The 7911-nt window shown below is 28.1% G+C and overlaps 1 long non-coding RNA gene across 1 annotated transcript; it reads left to right on the top strand.

Annotated features, from left to right (window-relative positions):
* The first annotated feature begins 674 nt into the window (after positions 1–674).
* On the top strand, positions 675–4085 carry LOC141456126 (uncharacterized). Its single transcript, XR_012459618.1, has 3 exons — positions 675–1890; positions 2000–2234; positions 3686–4085. It is a non-coding gene; the product is annotated as an uncharacterized lncRNA (long non-coding RNA).
* The last annotated feature ends 3826 nt before the right edge of the window (positions 4086–7911 follow it).

Here is a 7911-nt window from a genome sequence, read left to right as displayed (position 1 = left end):
CTCTCAAAGAATGATGTAGGGTAATGGTTAGCGAGATGTCACTTCGACGGTCGGAAAGAACTTAGAGAGTCCACACAACCAAACGCCGTTAGTGACCTATTAAATATAATCCTGCTCTGCTGTAGGTATGGGTGGTAAAAAAATATTCAGATTTAAACATTCTAATTGAAATTTCTCACTATTTCATCCATTATTGAAGTAGTTTTTCCCAATCAAGCGATCTATTATGCTTGGTCTAGCTCTGCTACATGTATTTATTGTAAGAGAGCCAAATTATATTAATAATAATAAGTGAGAATCCCTACTTTTTTATTTGTATAGTTTCTTTTCTAATTTCGAAGGAGGTAATATTTATGTACTATTTCTGCTTTGTCTGATAGGTGTTGGGCCAGCTAATATTTGATACTATTCACTTCGTTTTTGAACCTTTTTTTTTAATTTGAGCGATCATTTTATATTCTTGCTTTGCAGTAGATTCGGTGATACCTAAATTATAATAGTTTGTTGCTAATTGAAGTTAATAGTTTCCTTTTTTCCTTCATTTCTGAAGCTTTATTTTTTCTACATTTGGGCAACATGATTTGTATATTCAATCTCTGCTTTATTTTAAGTTTAGTGGTGTATTCGAACTTTTTTTGTAAATGAAAAAAAAAACAGTGTTTTGTCCGATAGTATGTTTTCGAATAGGCTATACAGCTTATTTTGTTAAGTTACTTCTAGTCAAAAATTGTAAAAAAAAGTTATTCAAAAGAATGGTTAAATTTATTCGAAAATGATTTCTATTCCCCCCCTCGACCAACTGAAAATTTTATAAATAATTTTAATTTTTCATTTTCTTTATATGTTGTTTTATCCATGGTATAAATAGATTTTTCTAATTTTATAATCATTATCAGTTCTTGGATGTTATGATTATTGTTAAAGTTACTATTTGAACATATGTTGCACAAAATTCACTTGGTAAACCTAAAGATAACCTCACATCTTGTAACTTCGTTCAGTTCATTGAGTGTAGTTTTTGTTGTTGTGCGGGAAACGAAGCAGTTTCTTCCATCCCATTTTTTCATAACAAAGAATAGCATAATATAACAAAAAAAGAAATTCGATTTAATTAGGTAACGGACCCCACGTGATATAACCAGTTACACTTTTTTGTTTAACCAAAAAGTATACATATATTCTTACCAGCGTAAAAACAAAATCCAAAAAGTCAGGCACAAAATAAAAAGTGCTAATTCAAAAGATTAAGACATGGTTAGGTAAAATATTCTTACACAACTTATGAAGTATATTTGATTTATATTACTTGCAAGTTTTATAAAATCGTTGTGAAACTGATTTGTTTCTTTTGTTTGTATACCATTTAAAAGTGGTTTTACCGTATTTTAATTTTGTTTAAGGAAAAATTATAATTCAAGTATGAATGCATATAAATGTATTATAGTACATAATAATGTCTGATACATATAATTCACATGTGTTTGTGTTTCCGAGACCAATTTTTTTTTAAAGGACAAGTGCTATGAACATTCTCTAAACTTTGCATAAGATCTGTAGGCACAATTGTTGAGTAACTGGTTTTAGAGTACCCTGTATCAAATTCAAACTCACATCAACATCCGTACAAGGTTGTGCGTATCACAGAAACTTCGTTTAATAAACCCACTTCAGTCTATTTCCACACAACCTAATCTGGTAGTCTGACTTAAATATCGCCTATAAAAGTAGGCATTACTTTACTTTTTACTGTTTCCACACATTATTGGATTTACTCAATATCTTCAAGTCAATGCCGAGGAATACTGATTACGCAGAGGAAGTTCAGATCGGCTAAGTTGCAGAACACTATGGATTTATAGGCAACTCCTTCCTTGAAATCTACAACTACTTGTAAGTACCTTAAGTTAATTAATATTTCTATTTTTCATTAGTTGTTTCCCTGTAGGCTGGGAATTATCAATATGTAAGAACTCTTTGATTATATTTTGTTGTTTAATAGACTGTTGAAATACAGTGATAGAAACTGCAGTCAGGAGCTTGCTGTCCTTAACCCATGGTTTTTCTAGCAATGCCAAGTTGCAGCCTAGTAATACTCATCTATCATCTGGAAATAATTATCTTTACGGACCCTACTTCACATGCAGCAACCGAAAATATTAGGTGATTCTCATTAAGTCTATTCTGGAGAATGAAGAAGTCAAGGAAATCTCTACTTGGGAAGGATTGTTTTTCAGGTAATCTTATCTATTATTTTATACGTTGTAAATATTGCATGATAAACTTATTAACCTTCATAAAAGTAGAACAATAACTAAATAAAGAAAACCTTAAATTTGAAAAATTGCATACCTTTATTGGTTTTACATAGATTTTACATTTACTTTACCTTATACTATAAATAAGAATTGCTGAAATACATAGATTTTACATTTACTTTTGTTTTTACATAGATGTTACATTTACTTTACCTTATACTATAAATAAGAATTGCTGAAATACATAGATTTTACATTTACTTTTGTTTTTACATAGATGTTACATTTACTTTACCTTATACTATAAATAAGAATTGCTGAAATACATAGATTTTACATTTACTTTTGTTTTTACATAGATGTTACATTTACTTTACCTTATACTATAAATAAGAATTGCTGAAATACATAGATTTTACATTTACTTTTGTTTTTACATAGCTGTTACATTTACTTTACCTTATACCATAAATAAGAATTGCTGAAATACATAGATTTTACATTTACTTTTGTTTTTACATAGATGTTACATTTACTTTACCTTATACTATAAATAAGAATTGCTGAAATACATAGATTTTACATTTACTTTTGTTTTTACATAGATTTTACATTTACTTTACCTTATATTATAAATAAGGATCGCTGAAATAATTTTGTTTTTACATAGATTTTACATTTACTTTACCTTATATTATAAATAAGGATCGCTGAAATACTTTTGTTTTTACATAGATTTTACATTTACTTTACCTTATATTATAAATAAGGATCGCTGAAATACTTTTGTTTTTACATAGATTTTACATTTACTTTTGTTTTTACATAGATTTTACATTTACTTTTGTTTTTACATAGATGTTACATTTACTTTTGTTTTTACATAATTGAAATTAAAAAGTTTACCAGTTTAGGTTAGTTATGTGAATGCTGTCAATGCTATCTAGCGTCGACTGCTGAAACCACAGGTACTATATAAAGGCAATCTTAGTTCTAGCAGTCGCCGCTAGAAAGCATAGGCAGTTACTTTTAGCACCTTTTTTAATCAGAAAATTATTACTTTGGATTTTTATTTTTAGAAATTTCAAGTAATAGTCAAATCAGTTTCGTTCAAAATGATACTTTCTTTTATTACAGATAAATTTCATATTGAAGGAGGTGTTTTAATGAAGTTACCTTTAATTTAATTGCTCACATTTGTTTTGCTTGTTTATTGTTACTGGATGTAAACCTTTTCTATGCTTTCCATATTTTGGTCACAAAATAAACATAAATTATCATTCTAAAAATCTTGTCTTATTGCATAAAGCTTTGGTAATTGATGTCTGTGAAAATGCAGAATCTATTAGGCAGCATAAGTTTTATTGTTTTAGAATAAGTTACAGTTTATTAAAGTAAGAACTCTTTGATTATATTTTGTTGTTTAATAGCCTGTTGAAATACAGTGATAGAAACTGCAGTCAGGAGCTTGCTGTCTTTAACCCATGGTTTTTCTAGCAATGCCAAGTTGCAGCCTAGTAATACTCATCTATCATCTGGAAATAATTATCTTTACGGACCCTACTTCACATGCAGCAACCGAAAATATTAGGTGATTCTCATTAAGTCTATTCTGGAGAATGAAGAAGTCAAGGAAATCTCTACTTGGGAAGGATTGTTTTTCAGGTAATCTTATCTATTATTTTATACGTTGTAAATATTGCATGATAAACTTATTAACCTTCATAAAAGTAGAACAATAACTAAATAAAGAAAACCTTAAATTTGAAAAATTGCATACCTTTATTGGTTTTACATAGATTTTACATTTACTTTACCTTATACTATAAATAAGAATTGCTGAAATACATAGATTTTACATTTACTTTTGTTTTTACATAGCTGTTACATTTACTTTACCTTATACTATAAATAAGAGTTGCTGAAATACATAGATTTTACATTTACTTTTGCTTTTACATAGATTTTACATTTAATTTACCATATATTATAAATAAGGATCGCTGAAATACTTCTGTTTTTACATAGATTTTACATTTACTTTTGTTTTTACATAGATGTTACATTTACTTCATAAAAGTAGGAGGTTAAAAAAAAAAACCTTTAATCAAAAAAAACTTCTATTTATTAGCACACCTATTTTGTCTTTACATAGAATTTACATTTACTTTTGTTTTTACATAGATTTTACATTTACTTCATAAAAGTAGGAGGTTAAAAATAAAAACCTTTAATCAAAAAAAACTTCTATTTATTAGCACACCTATTTTGTCTTTACATAGAATTTACATTTACTTTTGTTTTTACATAGATGTTACATTTACTTTACCTTAAACTATAAATAAGAATTGCTCAAATACATAGATTTTACATTTACTTTTGTTTTTACATAGATGTTACATTTAATTTACCATATATTATAAATAAGGATCGCTGAAATACTTCTGTTTTTACATAGATTTTACATTTACTTTTGTTTTTACATAGATGTTACATTTACTTCATAAAAGTAGGAGGTTAAAAAAAAAACCTTTAATCAAATAAACCTCTATTTATTAGCACACCTATTTTGTCTTTACATAGATTTTACATTTAATTTACCATATATTATAAATAAGGATCGCTGAAATACTTCTGTTTTTACATAGATTTTACATTTACTTTTGTTTTTACATAGATGTTACATTTACTTCATAAAAGTAGGAGGTTAAAAAAAAAACCTTTAATCAAATAAACCTCTATTTATTAGCACACCTATTTTGTTTTTACATAGATGTTACATTTAATTTTCCATATATTATAAATAAGGATCGCTGAAATACTTCTGTTTTTACATAGATTTTACATTTACTTTTGTTTTTACATAGATGTTACATTTACTTCATAAAAGTAGGAGGTTAAAAAAAAAACCTTTAATCAAATAAACCTCTATTTATTAGCACACCTATTTTGTTTTTACATAGATGTTACATTTAATTTACCATATATTATAAATAAGGATCGCTGAAATACTTCTGTTTTTACATAGATTTTACATTTACTTTTGTTTTTACATAGATGTTACATTTACTTCATAAAAGTAGGAGGTTAAAAAAAAAACCTTTAATCAAATAAACCTCTATTTATTAGCACACCTATTTTGTTTTTACATAGATGTTACATTTAATTTACCATATATTATAAATAAGGATCGCTGAAATACTTCTGTTTTTACATAGATTTTACATTTACTTCTGTTTTTACATAGATGTTACATTTACTTCATAAAAGTAGGAGGTTAAAAAAAAAACCTTTAATCAAATAAACCTCTATTTATTAGCACACCTATTTTGTCTTTACATAGATTTTACATTTAAATCACCCCCGGGGCAGGGCAGGGTGGGGAGAACCTTTGCCAGGTACACATCTATCTTAACCTTCCTACTTTTCTGAAGTTAATGTAAAATCTATGTAAAAACAAAAGTACTAAATGTACACTAAAACTGTATATAACGCATTAAGTATAACTTAAACTCAATAGAAATTACGTATGCAAATAAATAGATGTTTTTTAGCAAATCTAAACTTAGAACCTTTGTCGGGAACACACAGTGTAGGTTAACCAGACCGTAACCTTCCTCTATGGATGTGGCTGCTTAGATAACCTTCACTTACCAGCTGATCATCCTAGCCAGTTACCGTCGGCCATCTTTAACTCGTTCACGGTGTCTCTTTATTAACGTGAATATTAGTGCGTGTTAAAGTGAAGTTCGGGTTTATAAATTGAGTTCAAGTTATACTTAGTGCGTGATATACAGTTTTAGTGTAAAAAGTGATGCGAATTATTTTAAAAAGTGTCAAGTGCTATTGGACTCGTGATCTATTGAAATGCTGATGAAATTGGATATTCTTTAAACAAGGTAAGGCTTTTATTATTCTTGCAGGAAAATAGCATGTTATAATTTAATTATTACTTACAAATTAATATTATTGCTTCCTTTTGACTACGTTCAGTGTTAGTTATTCTTTAATTTTGATCAATGTAAAAAGTATTTAAATTTATTTCTAACCCTTTTGATGAATTCTTTAGTCTTTTTTTTAATCGACTATTAGCTCAAAATTACTATTCTTGGTTTACCTATGTTGTTTAGCACACCTATTTTATCTTAACATAGATTTTACATTCACTTGACTCTATAATATAATTAAGAATTGCTAAAAACGGTCTATTGATACCTCTTTAGATTTTACATTTACTTCATAAAAGTAGGTAAAAGAAAACACAACCTTTAATCAAAAAAAGATCTATTTATTAGAACACCCATTTTGTCTTTACATAGATTTTACATTTACTTCTGTTTTTACACAGATGTTACATTTACTTCATAAAAGTAGGAGGTTTTAAAAAAAACATTTACTTTTCCTTATATTATAAATAAGAATCGAAAAAAAAACCAAACCTTTAATCAAAAAAACCTTATTTATTTAAACTGTTATTTTGTCTTTTTACATTTACTTGACCTTATAAAATAAATAAGAATTGCTAAAAAACGTACGAGTAATAAAGAAATTTCGGTTAACCTTGCCGTAACCTTCCTCTTTGAATGAAAGGTTAAGATAGATGTGTTGCCGACAAAGGTTTTCCCCACCCTGCCCCGCCCTTTTAACACAGCTGGGCAAGAGCCAATATGGCGGCCAGTCATACCATATGTTCCCCAAGTGTGTTAAAAGGGCGGGGCAGGGTGGGGAGAACCTTTGTCAGGTACACATCTATCTTAACCTTCCATCCAAAGAGGAAGGTTACTGTCAGGTTATCCGAAATTTCTTTATTACTCGTATATTTTTTAGCTTTTAATTCTTATTTATATTATAAGGTCACGTAAATGTAAAATGTAAAAACTAAATAGCCATGCAAATAAGTAGATCTTTTTTTGATTGAAGGTTTTTTTAGCCTCCTACTTTTCTGAAGTTAATGTAAAATCTATGTAAAAACTAAATTGGTATGCTAATAAATAGATGTTTTTTGATTAAAGGTTATTTTTTTAAACCTCCTACTTTTATGAAGCACTTGTTTTTTTTTTTTTTTAATCTCATACTTTTATGAAGTAAATGTAACATCTACGTAAAAACAAAAGTAAATGTCAAGTCTTACCTTGTTTAAAGAATATCCAATTTCATCAGCATTTCAATAGATCACCAGTCCAATAGCACTTGACACTTTTTAAAATAACTCACAACACTATTTACACTAAAACTGTATATAACGCATTAAGTATAACTTAAACTCAATAGAAATTACGTATGCAAATAAATAGATGTTTTTTAGCAAATCTAAACTTAGAACCTTTGTCGGGAACACACAGTGTAGGTTAACCAGACCGTAACCTTCCTCTATGGATGTGGCTGCTTAGATAACCTTCACTTACCAGCTGATCATCCTAGCCAGTTACCGTCGGCCATCTTTAACTCGTTCACGGTGTCTCTTTATTAACGTGAATATTAGTGCGTGTTAAAGTGAAGTTCGGGTTTATAAATTGAGTTCAAGTTATACTTAGTGCGTGATATACAGTTTTAGTGTAAAAAGTGTTGCGAATTATTTTAAAAAGTGTCAAGTGCTATTGGACTCGTGATCTATTGAAATGCTGATGAAATTGGATATTCTTTAAACAAGGTAAGA

The sequence above is a fragment of the Rhodnius prolixus genome, unplaced genomic scaffold, assembly GCF_049639745.1.
Source record: "Rhodnius prolixus isolate KJV_2025 unplaced genomic scaffold, Rpr scaffold_4, whole genome shotgun sequence".
NCBI classification, from domain to species: domain Eukaryota; kingdom Metazoa; phylum Arthropoda; class Insecta; order Hemiptera; family Reduviidae; genus Rhodnius; species Rhodnius prolixus.
Note: the sequence above shows the minus strand (reverse complement) of the source record. Positions and strands in the feature narration are given on the sequence as shown.